The sequence below is a fragment of the Anas acuta genome, chromosome 2 (genome assembly GCF_963932015.1).
Source record: "Anas acuta chromosome 2, bAnaAcu1.1, whole genome shotgun sequence".
In the NCBI taxonomy this organism is placed as follows: domain Eukaryota; kingdom Metazoa; phylum Chordata; class Aves; order Anseriformes; family Anatidae; genus Anas; species Anas acuta.
This window is the reverse complement of record NC_088980.1, coordinates 13,016,595-13,039,347: the sequence shown is the minus strand read 5'-3', so window position 1 is coordinate 13,039,347 and position 22,753 is coordinate 13,016,595. Positions and strand designations below refer to the sequence as shown.

Sequence of the window (22,753 nt, the reverse complement as noted above, 5' to 3'; positions counted from 1 at the left end):
GTGTAAAGAGAGCAGAATCTGCAACATGTTTCTGAGTAAAGCTTTGTTGCTCAAAAAGGTTGTTTTAATACTTTTTTTCTTCTTTTTTTTTTTTTTTTTTTTAATCTATACTTGTAACATTTAACCTCTGAGAAGGAAAGAATAGTCTTGGTGTTTAGATGCTATGAGAGGTGTTTTTGCTAGTATTCCCATATAACAGAGCTTACCCAATGCTTTTGTTCCCAGAGGATTTTATTCCTATGCAGTTCTATGTCTCTCCCCAAAAGGTCTGAGCATCTTCCCATAGAGAACACAATGCTTGTCTTTTTTGTCTGCTACAATGACAATGGTAGCAAGTCACAGTTGTTACAGCCTATATGGAAAAACAGTAGCAGAGACTGAACAGGTCAAAATAGACATGGCTTTACCAAAATCACAAAATTTACACCGACTGAAGGCTTGACCTGCCATCAACAGAGCAGTGCAGCTTACACTGCTGTGGAAGGGAAGGGAAACAGCAACAATTTAAAAAATCCTTGTTCCCCCATGGTCAGAAGTGGTATGCTGGAATCATACTAGTATGCAACCACATTTAAACATAGCTGTGGCCAGCATGTCTTGAATTCTAATGTGGACAGTGCCTAATTTAGGAAAGACACAGGAGAAGCTGAATGTAAATGTGCATAGGGGAATGTAAATGACTGGCACCAGTGTCACTTTCACTTTGTTATTAAAAGCAGTCTCAGTGCTTTCGAAGCAAACAGGCATCAGTGCAGCAGACTGGCTGTTGCCTTTAACACAAGGCCAGAAAAAAAACTCTAATTTTAGCTCTTTGTGAATGTACCATTTGAACAAGACACCCCTACAAAACAGGGAAGGAATCTCGCCATTAGCTCACCATTCTCTGAATACAGGCACTTCCAACCTGAGGTAGCATCGTGGATTGGAGGCAGTTACTTAGGTTTTATGCCACGCCAGTGGTGTTTTTTTGTTTTGTTTTTTGTTTTGTTTTGTTTTGTTTTGGGGGGTGTTTGTTTGTTTGTTTGTTTGTTTTGTTTTTTTTCACCACTGGCAGCAAAGCTATGAAGTGATTGCAGAACAGGTTTCAGGTGAGGGTCACTTCTCAGCTGTTAGAGGTCACTGTCGCCTACAGGAGGGCAGGACACTTTGGCAGCTGTGTTTTCACCAATATTTCACAGTGAAAACTTTTCTGTCCCATGGCAAATTGCCTGAATGTTTAGTCTGATGTTCCCTCCTTAGCTCACTGCCTAAACCAAGGATGGGGGAACCAGTCTCCTGGGGCTCTGCAGAATGGAGGTGAATGGTCCTAGCTGCATCCCATACATCTCTGTGCCCTAGGGGAGACAAGACCAGGGCAGGTGGACACAGGACTGAGTAATTCACATTCACCGCAGAAAGGTGATCTGGCTGAAACTGATGGGTCAGTGTCAGGTAAGGTAATGAAAAAGGTAGGTTTTATATCACTTTTATTCACCTTCATTTGCCGTGGATGTTTTCCAGTGCAGATAAAGACCTGATCACATTTATTTCTACACATAACAATGCTTTAAAAATATATATGTATAAATAAATAGTACTATATACATCTTAGAAAAATGTGCTGCTATATGACTATGTCATTTTTAACAGGGTGTTAATAAGTGTACAGGTTGGCCTTGTCACCGCTTCTGAAATAAACTAGGGTTTCCTTTGTTGAAGCTTTTATTAGACTTCTGGATTGGAACAGTGCCGAGATGGTCACAGGATCGCATGACTCAGAGGGTTACTGAAATTTAAAAGAGTTTTAAAAGTTTAAAACAATAAAAAATAGCTCTACTGTGTCACTTTTAATAGATATAAATGTGTTACACAATTCAGACGCAGAAACTCCTTTCAGTAATGAACAAAGATCACCATAATAGCTGACATTTCTGAAATGTTTGAGAAGTAAGTTCAAGGTCATGTTTAAATGCAAACATGTTACACATAGCAATTATCATGTGTTTGTTGTATTTACTGGTACAAAGTATTCAGAGAGTCATGCATCAAGTAAACTAATGGTCTATTGCTGAGCAAAGTTTAACATCAAGCAATGTGCTATGAATTTTAAAGCTTTTTTTTTTTTAATGTCAGACTGAAATTGTAATGAGAAAAGTATCTAGATTATGAAAGATTTACGAAAGGGGAGAAGAGGGGAGAGGGAAAGGAGAGTAGAGGGAATTGTTTTAAAAAAAAATCTTTTTCTTAAATCTCAGTGTTTCAATCCAGTTATATACCTAACAGGATGGAAACTACAGAAGTGATTCAACTCTTGTAATGTATGTTAGTCTCTTAAACATCCCAAGCCAGGTGAAATTCTCCCCTCTTCATTTCCAAGCCTGTACATTTTGACCCAGCGTCAGACTGAAACTGTGCTTGGCCTTTCCGGAAGCTTCTGTGAGTAATGCAAAGTCTCATCTCCTGACATAGGATACCTTTGCTGGAGGCAGTTTCAGTATTTATCAGCCTGTCGTCGCTATGGGCTACAACCTGCTAACAAAAACCTTGGGCTCTGATTCATTGTCAGCGGTGCTGTTATTTAACAGGGTTTTAATTTAACCAATGTAATTGCCTCCAAGAGTTGTTTGTTTTTTTTTTTTTTCCTAACTTTTTTTTTTTTTTTTTGACAGAAGATATTTATTGATCCTATGGTCTTCTACTTGATTCATATTTGTACTGTAATAAAATTTGCCTCACTTTTCTTTTAAAATCCCTGGCAAAACATTACTAATATCATGGTGGGGACAAAATGCATCTGTCCAGGAAGATACATTAATATCTATGCTGGGGGCTGTCACTAGACCTGCAGACAAATTGAATGGCTGCATTTGTTCAAGCCATCTGTAGCAGCAACACAGCCACGTGGACTTCATCAGTATTTTGCAGTGTGGCCCTACCACACAAAGCTCCTAGGGGTGAATTTCACTCAAAAAGAGGAAACAAGTGCAAAACCCAAATGCCATTGCTGTGGTTATTAGAGATGAAGACAATGAATAAGATCCAGACCTGAAGAATTAGGCGTATGATTTAGTTGGGTCTACAAATGGGGCTCAGCAGTGAAGTGCAAACCCAGCAGTGGGCTCAGTAGCTCCACCAGGGAATTAAACAAAATGTTAGTTCCCAGCAAATAAATCTGAAAGACGTGATTCAGCAGAGAATTTCTATACCATTTAAGTATTTTTCTTGGCCAGGAACAGGCTGCAAAGAGGTATCCTCTAGGAATCACAGAAAATACTAACCTCTAAATAAAAGGAGTAACAGATTTGCCACCCAAGAGATGCAACCAATATTTTTGCACCCAATTGGGGTCCATCTAGTGAAAGAATTGATTGCTAGGTTGGTACCAACTTTAGTGTTTTTAAAGCCCTGGGAATGACTATTATAGCCATTGCAACAGGCCCTGCCTTCTTCCTGTGACAGTTTTTATTGGCAGATCTCAGTGTGCTTTACAAAAGGCGTCATGATCATTAACTCCCTCTTACAAATAGGATGAATAAGGAACAAGCAGGGAGGGAGGGGGCAAGATCTCTCCTGAGTTCAAATAAGGACTCAGACACAAACATGCACAGTGCCAGACCAGTGATCAGCTGTGGAAGATCCTAAGCTAACGCCTCTACTGGTCTGCTTTGGGCCTCTGGTTTTTATTTTCAAAGAAAACTCTTGCACACAAATGTAAGACTAACACATAACTACTCACTAGCTGGTAGAATTGATGGATTTTCTACAAAGTCTCATGGTTGTCACATGCCACTCTTTTTATTTCTCCCACAAAAAAAGGATCACTGCTTACTAGACAAAGAATTGTTAAAAATGCTAGAAAAAACTGTATCTATTTAATAGTATTTCATTTTGCAAAGCCACTCCCAAGCACAGTGGCATAATTTTCATTTTTAAAATAAAGCGTTTAACTTATTGGTCATGGCTGCAGATTATCTCTAAAGATACTGCAATACCTGGAGGTACTAGGGAAGGCCTTTTTAGAGTTGTAGTTGATGAAGCCACAGGAAAACAATAAGATCTCCATTTAATTATTATTAATAATAATAAAACAATCATGATAAAGAATAATAATAAAAAATAATCCAGCCCTAGTACTGGAAATAAAACGGGAAAATGTGAACTTGGGAGACCTGAACATTGAAATGAATTAAAGTAATGAAATACATATGAACTTTTACCTATTTACTTACTTTTTTGTGGGACTTCCTGTTTCAGCAAACCTTGCTCGTCATTTTTGATGACTCAAGACTAGTAATAGTGTAGCTCCAGAGCATAGGTTCTTTGTCTGTTTAGTTGTGTTTTGTTGTTGTTGTTTGCTTTGCTTTTCTCCAGCTTTCATTCTTCTCGGGGGTTACTCATGGAGGATCATGGATCTGGTGGGTAAAAATATACTGGGGAGAGATTTCCTGGGAACAATGTGCTTATGGTGAGAGGGGTTTGGTTCTCCACAGGTCTTTTATTAGCATATTTCTAGATTACTGTACCCAACTCAGGTAATAAACCTACCAAACAGCTCTGGGATAAAACCAGGGGGGCAGGGAGGAAGCATGGGTACAAGGCAATGCGCTAGTTTGTGCACAACTTAATTTTGAATGGTTATTCACAGCTTTGTCAGAGTCAGAAGGCTAAAATCTAGGTGACAATACAATTATTCAGAAATCAGTGACTTAATTCTTAAATATGTGCCATGTCTCTGAAAAGCTGTTTCTTTTATCCCTCACACACTGCAAGGAACATATCAATATGTTCTTCAGAGGAGATGGATGGAGAGCTTAATTCACTTTGCAGATCTATGGAAGCAACACTTTAGCACTTTGGCACAAACTGTCTCTGACATTGAAAATTAGTAAAGAAAAGAAGTGGTAAAAATGTCAGGAGCAGAAGGACTTCATTTTTCTCTTGTTTAAAATGTCATCTGTTATCTGCAATCAATGCAAGGAGAAAACATCCTATACCATAATGATTTACAGTATGTTTATAGGCACAGATAGAAGTAATCACAGGGTTAGGCGAACATCTCTTGGTGAATTCCTCAAGTGTCAGAAGCACCTAGTTCTGCAATTCCCTCTTCCTAAGAATGCAGGGGAGATAGACATCCATAACTGTGTGATTTCTGTATTTCCATATACAAAACTGTAATATCTGCAGCCTATCTGGCCTCAGCTGCGTGTAAACATCCTGTGACCAGATGACTATAACTTTAAAAAAAAAAAAAAATACTGCCTTTGACACTGAATAAAAGGCAATAAATATTTTTCACTCTTTTTATATCTAAAGAAATATGTACGAAAGGAAATACACTCATGGTCTTGGTGCTAGATTTAATGATTTAAACTTTCCATTGTTTGGAATTTCCTGTTTCAGTTCTTGAAAATAAAACTTCCAGTACTGATTTTTGTTCTTTCCCAGCAAGAACGCATTGTCCAAATCATTTAAATGGTGCTGAGATGACTAAGTGCCAGTTTATTCACTTCCTTTGTGTCCACCAGAACTTGGAATACTGTGGGCTATAATGTCTTCTCTGCCCCCAGAATTCCTGTTTAATATTCCTTAGCAACAGAATCCTGGATGTTTTTCCAGCTTTGGTGGCCACACTACTCCACAGTCATTGCCTGTTCTTTTCCACCCAAAACCCTATGTGAATCAGGGAAGTGTTGCAACTCCAAGTTATAGATGGTAAATTAAAATAAAAACAGCTCAGCATTTAATACTTCAGAGATTTTTTTCCAGTCTAAGGCCCAGATCTTAGAGGTAGAATAAAGAATGAATGCCAGGCTTTTTGCATCTTGGACCAGTGCCCAAATAACTTGTTTGCCCTTCCTGTCAGTGAGTGAATGATGGTTCTTAATAAATAAAATGAAAAATAAATAAAGTGGCTGCATCTTGCAGCCACTCCCCATCACGTTAGCACAGTGGTTCTTAAGAAGAGTTACTCATACCCTCCACACAGCTGTGGCTGGTAGCTCCACGTTCTACAGCAGGAAGAAACAAGGTGTGTAAATAATGTTCAAAATTAGAGATGGACAATTTTCTTTTCTTAAAGTATTGTGTTTTTTTTGTTGTTGTTGTTTTGTTTTGTTTTGTTTTGTTTTTGGTTGGTTGGTTTGTTTTTTAAATAAAGATGTTCTAAGTTCTTACATGTGCTATTTCTTGTAGAACATTCACCTCCAGTTATTTTAATGAAAAATCCAAAGAATCATTTTTCTTCTTTTATCCTCTAGAAAGGTTTCCCAAACCAAATTAGTCACAAAATTTAAGTCCAAATCTTTCACACTTTCAAATACTCTATCCAGTTCTTTCTGGCAAGCTCTTTTGTCTCTTGTGTGAGCAATTACAGAGCACCTGAAGCTCAGTACAGGGAGCTGTCCTTTCTCTGGCAGCCATGCTTGCAGTCAGCACATGATCCACTTTGTAGCCAGCTCCTGCCCAGCACCTACCAGGTAAGGATCTAGTTCATACCACCATTTTTCCCCCCAAAGCCTGGTATGTTGTGAGCGTTACAAGACATACAGTAGGTTAGTGCTTGGATTTAATTATTGACGTAGGTCTATTTTACACATCCAACAGTTCCCTTCAAAATAAAACATATGCCTTGGTCCTTGGCATTTTCTCAGTGCTCGCTTGACATCTCAGTATTTATTTGTTCCCAGCTTGCTACTTGCCTGTAGGGTGACCTTGAACAAGTATTTTCATTTGTCTGTATTAGTGCTCTGTTTCTTCTGGTTTTGTCTTCAACCACTTCAGAACAAATATTATTCATGAAATGTACAGGCTGTTTGTAAAAACTGTCTCATTGAAGCAAAAATATACATTAATATTATTAGGGGAAAATAATATGGGCAATAAGTAGTAAATAAGTGGCATGGCCTGAGTTATAAATGGTGAGGTCCTGCCTTCTGCTTATTTTACTACTCCATGCCAATTTTGAACAGAGTCTTGAATATCCTCCCAAAATAGACCATATAAACACAACACACAATACTCAGGGGGGAAAGGGAAAAAAAAAAAAAAAAAAAAGAGGAAGAAGGAAAAAAAAAATGAGTATAAGAGCATAAGCTAATGCAATATAAAAATCAGGATTCCTTCACAACTGTAGATAGTATTTCAACCATGTATACACATTGCTCAGCATATATCCACTAATAAAATCTAACTTAAAGATTTATCTATGGAAATATGTACCTGGAAATTCTTAGTATAGAAACATTTTGAAAAACAACCATGAAGTCAGGGGATCGTTTTCCTTCTGTTAACAGTAAAAGCTTCAGGATCTCAAATGGATAAACACTCTGCAATTTGAGCTTGGTGAGTCATGCTTAACAAGGCAGAAGTGTGCAGAGAATCAGCCGTCTGCAATGCATGGGTTTCCCTAGTCTCACTGGACTAAATTGCAAAAGACAAAGCAGGCACAAAATGCAAAGACTCAAGACACAATGTGTTTCTCTTTGTCTAAGGACACAGAGATCACTCTGGTAATCATCACACAGAGAAGGCTGCAGTGAAGGAATGAGCTATGAAGCTATGAGTCTTTCATTCAGAACAGTGCAAGCAGGGCACCAGAGCCTCACCCAGGATCAAGGGACAAGGATTAGGCCCTGGGACAGCCTAGAAATTAACTTTGAGATCAAACTGAAGGCTGAGCCTACAAATCATTACATCTGTGAGCCCATGCTCAGGTACAGATTTCTCTGAAGGCAACAGCTGCAATGTAAAAAAATGAAATTAAAGGAATTATTCACCTGTGTAAAAGCTCCATCTCAAATGGAGAAGAGAAAGAGCTCTGCATGTAGCAGAGAAACCACATAGCCTTTTACCCCATCCAACCACTCCCAACTTTCAAAATCCAGCTTCACCCTTAGCTTTACCTCTATCACCTTTGTTTCACCCTTGATCCTGAACTTTCCTCAGCTGCTATTTTTCCTGTATCTATTAATCTGTCTCAGATACCCTCTGTGACTGTCCCCTTTGTTTAAATTCTCATGTATATCACTCTTCTCTCACCTTGAATGCTGCATTCCTTTTTCTACAACGTTCCCAGATCCAGCATGTGGCATCCATACAATGATTCTGCCTTACTTCCAGGGCATTCTGAAAGCTCATCTCATCCTACTCTCAAATAATTCCACATATCTCTGTATCAATTTCAAATTGCCTGTCCCACTATGAATCTACTGTTCAGTTTAGAATTTTCATCTCTTTATTATGACCCATTTCCTTCCTCAGCTATTTCATGGTTGTTTCTTTGTTTTGTTTTGCTTTTAATAGAAAGTCACTATTGTTTAGAAAATTCGGTTCCACCTGGAATAGCTTTTCTGTCTATTGTTATCTCACTGAATTTTTGAGCCAAATTTATATCTCCTTTTGAAGTCAGTGAGATTATGTCCATTCGCTATCGTTTTAACCCACAGATATCTCTTAAATGGCAGAAGGAAAAACACATTTTATCCTCTTGATTTCTCTTTCTACAATTCAGAAATTGTTATTATATATACACATATATTACACAGAGTGGCTTATCCTTTCAAGTGCTCTAGAAAATACATATATGAAATTGTTGGTATAAAACAAAATTGTCCTCTACCTCCGTAAATCCCTGTGTTATCTTTGGCTACATGATACATCTTAATCATGGAATTACAGCTGAATACTAAATATTTGTACATGTAAGCCCCAAGGAATGCTAAATTTCTTTTTTTTTTTTCCTTTCAACTAGGCATGCTATTAATTAATGCATAGCAAAATGATTAAAAGCATTTTTCATATAATGAACAATACAGAGACAGATGAGTTAATTGATTGATTGGTGTATGAGCAGGGTCCTAATGGATTAGTATTTGCATATTAACACAGATCCAATCTCTCTCTCTTAATGAGCTGCTTGCCACATTTTGTCTTCTTTTAAACAGCAGTGAGCATGATAAAACAAATAAACCCACTGGATTGCTCCCTCTCAAGGGACCAAAATACAAGCTTAAAAAGGCCTCTCTCCAGCACTGATTTATAGAAGCACTTTGTACATCAGTGTAGTGGGTACACAGGGACAGTCACGCTTTATCGCAGGTTCCTTGTGAAAAAAGCCTTTCTGCAAATCCTGGAAATTTACAGCCACTGGTTATAAGATGCTTACAATGTGATTTTCCTCACAGTGATCTGGTGTTTGTCTCAGCTGGTTCTGCTGTGCAAGAAGACAGAGTGGGATGTCACAGACTGGCTCATTCCATCTGTGGCCTTTCTGCTGCCATCAGCAGCAGGGCTGTGCATGTCTGTCTGATCTAGCCTTCTACAAGGAAGAGACATGAATCTTTTCAGGTAGGCAAATGGTAACTTTTAATCACTGGGCTCACTGAGAAAGATTTCAAACTTTCCAGCATTAATAGTCAAAGGCTAGATATGGGCAGTGCCATGAAGACAAAAGCAGAAAATGCATTTCCCACCAGGAACATGTCCACAATAACAGGGCAAATCTGTTTTCCTTACAGAAGCAAAGTTCATTCTTGCTTAGTCAAGAATAATTAAAACCAAAACAAAATGAAACAAAATATGTTCATGGTTTTTATGCCTGTCTATTGCTGTCACCAGGAAGATCTGTGCGACTTTCCATGCAGTATCATGCACAACTGCAGGGCACAAAGATCTCCTTAACACCATACACAAACAGCAGTACATACACGGCCGTATCCATGACTTCATGTTGTGAAGTTAACTGGCAATCTGAGGGACTTCTGAGGCCCAACTTAATAACACAATATGGAATTGCACCACTGTGCCATATACCAACAGATCTGAAGCCAGCTCAGAGTTCTGTAACACACCACTAGTTTGAGCGATGTAGACATGCCCTTTGTGTTCTTGGCCCACAGCCTCCATTAGAGTCAATTGGCACAACAGTATTACAGTCACTTCCCTATTTACACGGGATGAGGATCTGGTCCATTATGTGTTTTGGCCGCAGAGAACAGCTCTGCCTTCTGCTCAGCTGGCTGGCTGTGAAGACAGCAGTCGCTGGGTTTTGAACTTGGCATTCAGGGTCAAACTGGGTGACACTTCAAAGCCGCCAGGCTTGGGCAAGTTTCCAAAGTTTCTAGGAAACCCATGCAACCTCCTGCTACCTGGGATTCCCTTGGATTGTTTTACTAGGCTCCCACGGCTATTGAGGTCAACGTTTGCTGTGGATGCGTGGAAAGACTTGTCCAAGTCCAACCCAAACTGGTGCGTTATGGGCAAGACCAGCTCCCAGAGCTGGATGGGAAGCAGCAGGGAGCCAGCAGTTCAGGTGGGATGTGCTGTCTTCAGGATGAATTGCCAGACAATGAACTAGCTGCAGAGTTTGAATGACTTATTCAGCCGCGAAGAGATCTTGCTGCTGTTTTGATTGTCATGGTTCTTTAGATAAGAAGGGTATTTTCATCTAAGGGATACACTTTAAAGCAACCTTTAGAAAATGGGATCATTTGTGAACCCTATGCCAAACGGATTTTGGCCCCTGTTTGAGCAACATAGTTAATTAATTTACTTAGTTTTTTTCTTAATGCAATTTTGTTTCCTGTGAAAACTAATATATTGTTTGAATTGGATTGTCCTAAATTTAATGTAAGCTTATCTGTGTTAGTTTAATGTAGAACATTGTACTGGTCCTTTTCTTTCCTATACAGATGCTTTTTTAGATTCTATCAATCTACCTGTCATAATCATTCAAATTCTAGAAAGAAATTGGAATAAAAATCTCAGAAGAAAAAACAAACAAATTATTATTCTAATAATGTTTATGTTATAAATTATAATTACAGGTTGTGGATTCATGATTAATTGAGACCATCAAGAATTTTTGGAAATCAGTGTTGAAGTATTTTGTTGCTGTAATAGTGCCTGTTAATATCTGTCACTTTTTTCAAGGAAAAAAAAATATTCTAGGCATGTGCATCCATCTATCTATCACCTGTCTACCTGGGCATGATAAATGCAACAAAAAACAAAACCAAAAACAATGACATTGATATGAGTTTTCCATTGGATTGATTTCCATCAAACAAGAAATAAACCTAGAACATCTCTACTCATAAAAACAATTTTAAGTCCTTTTTTCTTTCTTTTTCAGTTATTAAAAAATAGGAAGAAATATAAACAGACCTGATCTCACTGAAATGCCATACATATCAAATCTAAAAACTAAAACAAAAGCAGGAAAACTAAAGTCTGCAAACTTATTTGCTTTCTTTTTCTAATCTTCTTAAAGGAGCTGCTGAAACAATTGGAGTCTTTTAAGATTTTGATGAAATCTTGTTTTCCAGATTTTTGAAGAGCTGAAAGAGGCATAAAAAAGCACGGCTGATATTTATATATTGTTCCATTCATCTCTTTGTTTTTGACCTGCTTTAATATTAAACAATTCTGATTACACATTTAGCTGTGGAGAAAAAAGAAAAAAAAAAAAAGAAATAATACTCCATCTCACTGTGCTAAGGTGTTAAGGAGGCTGGTGGATAAATTCCCACAGTGTGATGTATCTGTGATCCTGCTACTTCACAGGCCCTTCTCTCCCTCCAGCCTACCCAATGGCTGCATCACATCTGTGCATAATCAGGCCCTTAATAGGAGGAGCAGAAACCTTTCTTTTACACTGCCTTATCTCCATATCCTTTGTTCATGCCAAGTAGCAGCCTGTGAATGCCAGCCACTTTTCTCTACTTCTATCTCGCAAAGGTTGTGTTTTTCAGTTCCAATGGGGGAAACCTATCCTCCCCAAACAGCTGAAGAGATCTGTATACAAATATATATGTAAACAAACAAAACCCATCTGTAGGGAACATGCAAATGTTTTTCTCTGGAGCTGCAGTCCCTACACATGCCCTTGAGCTCTGAGGGCCCTGCTGCGGCTTCTGCAGAGGTCCTCCCACCCCTGGAACCAATTTTAGGTGGTGGAAAAGCTCTTCTTGGGGCTGGAGGGCATGGTAGCAGAGTAGATTTCATCCCTTTGTCCCTGCTAGGACAGGTAGTATGGAGAAGGGATGAAAAGGCAACCTACCCAGCAATGGGAATCCCCTGCTGCTGCTGCCTATCTGCCTTGGGTTGCCCAAGAGGAGTGAGGGGAGGAGCAGAGGTCAGCTGGAAGGGTAGATGTGTGCATGTTTGGAGCTGGATGGAAAGAGTGTCCATGAGCAGGGGAAGAATCATGTATATCAGTGGGAGTCAACTGTTCAGCTGCAAAAAAAAAAAAAAAAAGAACATGTAAGTGTTTCTGAAGCCCAGCCTAAGAACACCACCCTTATCTAGGTGTTTCCTTTCTCCCTTAAACCTTTCCTCCACTTAAATTTAAATCTTCCTGGCACTATCTTCAACTCATGGCCTAATTCTTTGCCGTTCTACCTGATAAATCTTCTTATAATGTCATTTCCATTCTGTCAGCACTTTTTATTCCACAAAGAGGACCACAGACTTGTCTTGGTCCACTGTTCTCAGAACCATTTCTGTGTTGTTTCCCCATGGAGGTTTAAATGATGCTACTCCTGTCTGTGTGGTCCATTAGACACCGGGAGGGGTATGTGCAGTTCTGTTGGTGTGACTCCTCTCCAGTGTCAATTATATTTTAATTGCATTCTGTATAATAAAGAGGTTCAGAAACACAAACTATGTAGCCATAAATAAGCAAAGTTTAGCTAAATTGAATTTTATATTCACTCTGAGGTACTCCAGACCAGAATATACTGAACACTTACGCAACCTCTGACAAGTAAATTCAATGCAAATGTATGAGTCTATATCTTATCCTCTCATTAGAAATCTAATTACACTGCCAGGAATTTGGGTCATGGTCTGTACCATTTAATTTCTGTGAAGTGTCCAGGACAGTTGCTGTAGGTAGTAGGCCTTTGGAGTGACAAACTGCTTTTCCAGCATGTTCACTGTGAAAAAAATAGGGCCGTAAACAGTGTAATCAGGCAATGCCCCGTCACAGCATGGCAGATAGGAAATATGAAGTATTAAACAAGAATCGGAAGCTGCCAACACAATTGTCATCAAACAATTAGCTGTTGCAGGGAAGACTCACCGCTGATGTAACTGCAGTGATGTATACTGCAATACACTGACAGAAATGATCCAGCAACGTATCCTTCTAGGCTGATAACCTTTATTAGAGGGGATATTTTGCTGTCCTTTTGTGTACCACATTACAGGCTATACTATCGGACTGGTATCCTCCACGTCATGGCATTATTGTACTGTCAGCTGCTGAGACAGGGATGCATCATCTCAAAATGTTCATCAGTTCAAAACTCTGCTTCTTTGGGAGAAGCAAACCAAATTACCAGCAACAAGAACAAACTACATAAGAGAAGCTAGCATTTCACTCCTTTGCTAATGGTTATATTCTGATAGGTTATATGTCAGGAATAATTAGACAGTTTGGCTTATTTCCCATCATATTTTCTCCCCGGTAAAATACAGTATAAGCCAGTCCATAAGAAATGGACATTTTGGACAGAACTATTTCACTAAGACACATGAGGCAGAGTGGTCTTTTATAATGCTGAGTGCAGAATTAAATGTAAACGCTGTTTACATTTGAATGTGAATGCTCATAGTGAAATATCAGAAAGGTGTGATTTGGCTCCTGCAGATCTCCGGAGCTTTCTGTGACTGGCATTTCTCCCTGGGGTAATTTATAAACTAATATTCCCTGTTGTGCGAACATTGGCAGGCTTGAGGAGAGAATAGCTCCAATTTTCACTCTAACACGGCTGGCTCACATCCAGAAATTGCAGAAGGAATTTGCCACAAAAATGAGATGAAAGGGAAATTCTTACATATATAGTGTTAATGATACTAGGCACAGTCTAAGCAAAGGTGTATAAAGACAGCACATAGATAAATGAAGGTCTATAATGTGGATTAGCAAGGCATTTACATTAACTGTGTTTACATCACAGCCATATATAATTTGCATGTTGAAAAAAATAGTATAAAGAAAATGACATAAATGAGAAGAACAGCTTGCTAAACCACAGCACTAAGTGGACCATGGAAGCTGTGTAGATTCTCTTTTTAAATATGGGAATTTCTTCATCTAGGTCAAAGGTTTCACAAGCTACATGAATCAACAGATATAGTAGGTTTGAAGATGTATACCGAAGCTCTTTGGAACTTCTTAAAATAGAGCAACTGTTGAAAGAAGATACAGTAGCGTTACTGGCTGCCTAGACACCGTTCTATTTTAATAAGTGTCAAGGATGCTTTAGGGCATATCAAAAATAAATGGCAGTAAGTAGGTAGGAAGCCAAGCTTCTGTGACTTCTAGCAGAACTGCAATGCAAATAAACTCCAGTGAAGTCTTTCACAACCTCTCCAGGGTTATCTCTGCACCATTGTTTCCAGTCAACAATTTATAACCTCAGATTTGCTGATTATCCTTGTCTGGACTATAGACTCCAGCTGCTAATGCTTTATACAATGTCAAACTTCGGCAAGTGATTAACTGACTAAACTTACTAATTTCATTTCCTCAAAACCATAGTAGTAGGTTTTCTTTAAAAGATTTAATTTTCTTTTATCAGTTTTACCTCTGTGCAGTTCCACTGACTTCAATGAAGCTGAATACCATGTATTAAAAAAAAAAAAAAAAAAAAACACCTTCCAAAATGAGGGAAAAAAAGATATTATATCAGGCATTATCCTTCTCTCCTGCACTTCCAGTCTTGCAGTCTGGTCCCATTGCTTCACATAAAAAGTGAAAACGTTTTCAAAAAAAAAATAAAAAAATCTAGTATTTTAAACAACATAAATACATTTAACCGTTTATATTCAATTATTAGACTTGTTTTATTAGTGCTTCCCTATTACTTATGTGATTATTATTTTTTAATTCTAATTTTCTCTATGTAATATACAATAGAGTGCTTATTTCTACATTACAACAACTACATGAAACTCAATATATGTATAGGCACATGTGGAAGAGATTTTGTACAAGAATACATTAAGCATACCAGAGAAGATGTATGCTCAAGAGGGAATGTTTCAGTAATAGTGAGGTGTGATAAGGAAATTTAAAACCCCTTGTATGATCACAGTAACATTGCTTTGTTTTTATGCAGGAGACTGTGGATTGGTGTCACTGCAGAAAACAGTTAAACACATGGACAGAGCTTCTTTGAGGAACATTTTATTTCCAGTTATGTACATGAAAGATGTTTTATGAGAAGAAAGTTGCTGTAGTCACAGCCTAGCAAACCAAACTTATTAATTAACTGCACTCTGCACCACTTGCACTTAGCTACGTGCCCTGGCTGACAACACAGCATTCAGTGCTGGTTTGCAAACAAATTTAAATATTCAGCGCACAGCTTCTGGGAAAGAGGCCATCTTTCTTCATGCTGTAGTTTTGGGATGTAACATTTATTAGTGACTTATGTTTATTTCTACTGGCTTTGTGATGCCAGGAGAGTTAGCAGCATTTTGCATCCTCTAAATACATGTATAGGAATGGGGAAGAGAAACATGAGGGATGTAGCAGGGGGAGGAATGTGAAGAGATGCCTGTGCGATGATGGTTGGCATCACAGCTCTGCAGTCTAGAAAAACAAATTCTGTTTTGTAGTAAACATAAAGGTTTTAAATTCTCTGTGTTGGAATGGAAATTATCTCTACTGAAAAAGTTAAAAAAATTAATAAAAACAAAGTCCATACCACTCTGAATATTTAATAATGACCCTCAATCTCTCAGTTTTATCTGTCTCTCCTTTTGCCACTTGACCATTCACCTACTGTCAGGCTCAAAACCTTGACCTCTGCTGTTCCAACTCACCTTCCCTATCCCTTTTCAGATACAAATGATGTATCTGAAAACATCCTCCTTTCCAGAAAAAAAACGATGCCCCTATTATTTATTATTATTATTAATTTTAACTTATTTATGTATTTATTTATTGGTTCCTCATCCTGAGGAGAGCTGTATTTAATTTGCTAGGAAAATTGTGAAAGCTTTTGTCAGGCTGTTTGTCATAAACTCTTGGAGATGACTGGTGTTAACTTTATGCTGCACTCTGTATAAAGGGTTCATGAACAGAATGACACTTCTTCATACAAATAAAGGCATTTTTTTTTTCCTTCTAAAACATTGTTCCTTAAGCAATGTCTTGCTTAGTCCCCATAACATTTAGAACAGCAAGTTGAATGGTATATAAAGTAACAAATACATGTGAAAGTGAAAAAAGAAAGAATAATCCTAGGTTAGGCAGAGTAAGGCTGAAGTACAGACAATTCTTTATAAACTTGCCCTTATTCCTGGATGAATAACATTCATCCAAAGTGATTGCCATAGTTTAAATCTCTGGACAGTGAATAAAAATAATTTATAGACTCATAGCACCTTTGCTAGTTAAGATCAAGTTTTCAGAAATTTTCCATGTTTGATCTGAAGTCATCAATTTGCAGCTTATACTTCATGAAATTCATCGTGATTCTTGTTTATGTGTATACCCTCTCTTACACTCATGCTTCATCTGTTTTATACTAGCCAAGACTAAATTCATATATTCTAATAAAATTTGTGAAGGAGTGTGCTATGATGGTACAACGTACTTGTAGTGATAAATGAAGTGATCCTTACAGTGTATAAACTTCAAGATGATATGGTGTGCATCTATAAATGTTAGGTACCATTATATGCTCTTCTAGGCCATGGAGACCATTTCTGCTCCTTAGTGTCTAATATAATTTGACTCTAATTTCCTCTACAGAAGGGATTAAACTGGAGTCACCGCCTACCTCCACCTCCTAACACCTCTCAGAAGTATTTGATGTATGAGTTAATTTATTCTGTCTCATAATTAATCATATTCTCCCTCATTGTAAAAATGTACAATGTCACTTACGTTGCCTGTGTTCATTTTACCATCAATATAGTAAATGACATTTCCTGTAATTAAGTAGAAATATTACATTAAACAATTAAGATGCACATCTAACAGAAGTAAGAAGTGGAACAGAACCAATTTGATGTGAGCATGCCAATGCCCACCAAAATTTTAACCTCTGTAATCCACACTTGAAACTGCACAACAAAGAAAAGTACACATAAATGGCATTGCTGGTAATTTGGAAAGTTTGGCAGTCCATCTTGAATCACCTTTAACAGCCCCCATAATTTTGAGAGAGTGTTTCATCAAAAATATAGCATAACTGCAGTCAGACCACATTGTTATTTAGGTTGTCCATGGCACGAGGAGGAGTTTCAGGATGCTACTGCTGTTTTATGCCATGGTCATTATGGTTTTCATCAAGGTCATTATCCTTTCATGTTCTGTTTAGAATGATGGCAATAAAGATGAAAGATACCCAAAATGTGCAGGACCCACTCTAGGGAGATCCTTGATTTGATTTGAAAGTACTATAAAAATGCTCATCTTTAAAATAAATAAATAAGTAAACAAAATAAAATCAATAAAAAGTCAAGGGGTGAAGGAACAGAAACATAGTTAATGAAGCCGAGAAATGCTGTAATGAAAAGAACTAAACTGGGGGGGGGGTTATTATGATTAAATAAATATATATATAAATAATGATTAGATGCCTCTATTACCTCCTTTTCCCTTATCATTTTTAACATAGCTTGAAGAAATGTCTCAGATGCAGTCTGTTGAGCTAGTAATATACCACACTAAAAGCTACCAAGAGACAATATGTTGAATGTCAAATTTATACCTTTTAAAGGATATTAGACAAATACTTTGAAGAACTGGAACTATCATTTTAGATTAGACCTACAGAAAAAAAGATTGTGTCTCTTTCTAAACCCTAATGCTGTCTTTGAGAGTGGTCATCACCAGAAGGAGGCAGAGGACCCTTCTATTACACAGGTGTAATATAAACTGTACCTTCTGTCAGATATCATCTATTTTCATACAGCAATACCAGTCTCATTTAGATTAAATTGAGCCCTGGAGCACAAGGTTAATGGCTATTTCAATAAGCATTATTGCATTGCTTGTTTACCATTTGTTGTAACTCCAGGAACTATTGTTATCTATGGAAATATTCAGTCTCACTTGGAATCCTCCAAGCATCATTGGTCTCATTTCCTTTGAGAGAGATTTCTGCCACCTAATTACGCACTGTAGAGAGTTTTCTTATAATGGTTTCCAGCTTGTCTTTTACTTTCCTCAGTGTTATACTATTTATCAGAGAAAAGGGACATTCTCATTCTACAATGCAAGTAGCATTCACTGTTTCATATGATTTTGGTACATTTGCTTATTCCTCCATTTTCTAAATTAAACTATTTCAAATTTTCAGTCTCTTCTCTAGTAAATTTTTTCTGTTTTGCGGTCATTCCCATCAAATATCTCTGAACACACTCTAATATATGATATACAAATTCAGGTCTTGACTCTGCAAGATCCTGTACACTTCTTGTGACCCACCACATGCCTAATTTAAAGCACACAAATATTCCCTTTTCTCTCGGTAGGACATTTTGTATAATTAAATAAAGGTTTGAAGATGTTGCTGGTTAATGTCTCCCGATATATATAATGTATCTCCCGGTTGTGCCTACAACCAAAAATACACATGCAGTTTTTATTAGTCACCCTAGAAGGACAAACTGTGCAGCTTTTGATTTCAGCCACATACTCACATGCTTAAAAATAAGCCCACTGTTAAGCCTCTGATTCTTCAGATTAATACCAATCTGCATATGTTTGTTCCTGGAAGACCACACACTTACTATAGGCATAAACTATGACAATAATATACATGGGAAAAAAAAAAAAAGAAAAAAAAAAAAAAAAAAGAAAAAGCCAACTGAATTATGAAACCAAATTACAGCTAAATACAATGACAATAAATACTTTTAGCCACAGGCAATAAAATATTGTATCATTAATAAAGCTAAGTGGAGAAAAATTTTGCTTGTCACTTTCATTTATAACTTAAATTTTATACTTTAGCCTTACATGTTAGCTCAGTGCATTACACATCTCTCAGGCAATTCCCCTCTGGCCCCAGCAATCATGAGTTACTGTGGTTTCAGAAAGTGGTGAACTGGGTAAATGGAAACTGATTTTCAAGGATGAAATAATGGTCTTCAAGACTGTAGAATTTTTAAAGGAAAGACAGTTGAGACAGAGAAACAGCAAGGAATTGATGATATGGAGGTTAAAATTGCAAGTCCTTATGGGTGTGGGAGACAAACTGAAAGGAACTTATGGAGCATACTTTAGCTGTTCTGAGATTAATCATTCATGAGTTTGCACATGCCACCGATAATAGCTACAAATAGCATTGCTCTTGACCTTCCTAGTGACCCAGACACCAAGCCCATTCCATGTCCTAGCCTTAACAGGCCATTCAAGAGACCTGACGAATTCAAGAAAAGGATGAAAAATTAGGTAAAAACACTACTTAATTCCATCACTTAGTTCCAAGGGGAAAAAAATATATAAAAGAAAATATAAAAGAAAAAGGAAAAAAAGGAAAGGAAGAAATAGTGGTAAATTATCTCACAGTTAGATATGCAGCATAAGGAACTGGAGCTAGTGAAGAAGCACCTCAGAAACACTATGTTTTGTTTTCTTTAGTAGATGTAGATTGGGATAACCCCATTTATGGCCACAAACAAGAGTTATGGCTGTTTGGGATCTTGTCCTATACATTCTTGGTGTCTTTCTACTTCAAACACCCATTTGAGAGAGATTTATTGGTTAGAGACCCAATATAACAAGTCCTTCACATATTAAATAAATCCAAAGATATTTGAGGGAGAGGAAAGAAACAGCTGAAGACAAAACTGCCATTACAACTTTGAAATGAAGCAAAAAACTCAATTGCAATCTTTGAGAGTAAATGAGGTCAACAGATGCAAAAACTAATGGGTAATGTAAAGCTTCCCCTGAGATCTTTCTTCTCCCTGTTACAGAAACTAATCATACCAACTCTTGTCCTTTCAGCCACTTGAAAGAATACGGCACGTCTCCTAGAACCAGATGTTAATTTTAGTTATGTTATGAGTGATTGAGCAATGAAATAGATCATTTATTATTCTACTGTCTTTTTTTTTTGCTTTTATTTTTGTTTTTGTTTTTGTTCTGTGCATCTACATGAGTTCTCCTTATGCACACCCTGTTGTAAACTGCAAAGTAATTTATGGTTTATTCCTCCAATATTTTTCATACTAAAGTTGAGAATTCTGTTGCAGGAGATAACATTTAGTCTAAGGGAGCAGCCTAGAAATAAAAATGAAAAAAGAAAAAAAAAAAAGGGGGGGCTAGGGGGGAGGAAATTCACTGCAGATGAAAGACATGGTAAAGATTCTGAATAGTCTTGGATCGACTGTCCAAGGGACTAAATAAAAATGTTGTCTATGACTTTGGACTTCAGCACTGGTACCCCATAATGTCTATTTCATTTATCCAGTAGTAAAGAAACCCTCACAAAACTATTCCAGAGCAAGAATCCTCACAATTCACAAATCTATAGATTAAACCAGTGCTATTAACAGTACCACTTTATCTGAAATTTCTGTAAATACATCTACCGCACATACATACAACAGCAACTATAATTGTTTCTAGATTCCTAGTGATTCCCAGGATTATTACTTCAGTTTGCTTCCAACATTCTTTATTTAAGCACTGACTAAAATATGTGAGACTTCCTTGGATCAAGAAAGATTGTTAATGCAGGCTGGAGACCAAAAGGGAAAATTTATTATAAGGATAAACAAATGCACTTCTCACCTGTATCATCTGAACCCACCCAGATTGTAAGAAGCTTATGTTAGAACTTATGTTAGGAAGAGTTACTATTTGCTACACGTACTAATTGGTTTCATTTTTTCAGATAAACCTTTAAACAGAATTTAAAAGTGTCTCTTATAACCTGAGTATAGAATATACATTTCCTTGCCTATTGCCTGGCATAATTGGCATCTTTATGCATTACCAGGTTATAACAAACTAATCCATCACATTATGTAAGTATATACTGGGGTTCATCCTTCTACTGTAAAATATGCATATATTTAATCTTAAACCTAGTCTTAAATCCTTTAAGTAAATATTTACATGTACTTCTGTATTTATTTAAAGACCTGAATATTAATCTTAAAGATAGAAATCTACTTATGGAAAACTGAACAATTCAGTTACTGACAGATACTTTCCCATAGGGTTTCATTGGAAATTACCATTGACTTCAGTGGGTGTGTATCAAGCCATTAAAAAGCTGCATGAAAATTAGATATTTGAGTCACATAAATCTGAATTTGATTGAATTTGAATTTATTTGAAGAAAACTTTTCTGTTTGAAACCATGTGATTTAGAACATATTTATACAGCAACAGATTTTGTATCATTAAAAATCGTTTGTACTGGAATTTTGTGATCTGTATGATTAAACACTTAATAATGAGGTCACAGTTTAATCCCTTTGTCTAATGAATAATTTGTCAGATAGTTACAAAAGCTGTCTTCTGCCTTTATACGTTATTGATTCTTACTGAATTCTCAGTGAACAACTCCACACACTGAAGAGAAGAATGTGTCCCCTGTTCCCTGCTTCTTTTTTTTTTTTTTTTTTTTTTTAATTCAAGGTCAGTTGTAACTGTGTGACTGTGTGTATTTCTTCATAATGAAGAAACAAACATGAACTACAGAGTGACCAATCCAATGAAGTCTTGAAAATGGGTTCTCCAGGCCACCTGCAGTTTTAACTCTATTGATATAACGGATTGCAATAGTATTTCTGCTATTGTTAAAGCAAAAGCTAGTGTTAATGTATCAAAAAGCAACTCAGTGGAATGCCTCACCCATTTATGAATGACTGGCTGAGATGTCCTGTTTGGTAGTCATTGATTTATGGATCAAGCTGTCACTTTTAAGCTGTGGTGATGCGCCTGTGATGACTTCCAACAAGCACATTCCTGAATGATCTTTGCTCTAATTATAGACATGTAGCTGAAGGCAAAAAAAAACAAATTAAATAATCACAGAGCAACTGTCAAACAAGGGTAGAGAAAGAGAAATAACCATTTACTATGAAGATAATCTACTGTATAAACTCCACAGAATATTGTCTTGGTCTTGGGTACAATCGATGGACCTATAAGTTTAAAATGGAAAAAAATATTCTGAAAACTGAGAAAAATATCTAGTTTTCAAGCCATTTGATATGTCTCTCATGTAAGGACTATCCTGGACTGTCCAGTCTGATGGTAATTTAATTTCATCTGAATATTCCAAGGGCAATAACATCTTCTTAGTTCACTTTACATTGTCTTATTTTCAGTGTGTTTTTCTCCATTTCAACTTGTTTTAACATTTGCTTCAATATTTCAACTAAAAATATTTCAAATTTTCTGTTTTCCAAATGATTTTTTTTTCCCATAAGTCCTCAATTCAGTTAATTTTCCCTGCCAGCAAATACCTGCTTATTATCTGACATAACACAGAGGTCTCAGAAAGCTTGCCTGTTATGAAGAATTACCTGCATCATGGTTTACATAATTTTCATCTCTACTGATCACCCCAGCATCCACATAAGCATTTTGCTCCAGCTGTGCAAAGTATATATTGTCCTTTCTTCCTCACCGGCCAGCAGTCTTGAACAGCCAAATGGCCTAATCATCGGCTTATATAATTTGCAAATTAGTATCACATAATATCCTTGCAGATTGTTCTCATCATCTCTGTGATTTGCATGTACTTTTCTTGATAAGACTCATTAGACTTCTACAGTTCAG

General features: G+C 37.1%; 1 long non-coding RNA gene across 1 annotated transcript; it reads left to right on the top strand.

The window, feature by feature from the left end:
• Positions 1–740: 740 nt before the first annotated feature.
• On the top strand, positions 741–11,003 carry LOC137852145 (uncharacterized). Its single transcript, XR_011093671.1, has 3 exons — positions 741–6,458; positions 9,165–9,327; positions 10,156–11,003. It is a non-coding gene; the product is annotated as an uncharacterized lncRNA (long non-coding RNA).
• The last annotated feature ends 11,750 nt before the right edge of the window (positions 11,004–22,753 follow it).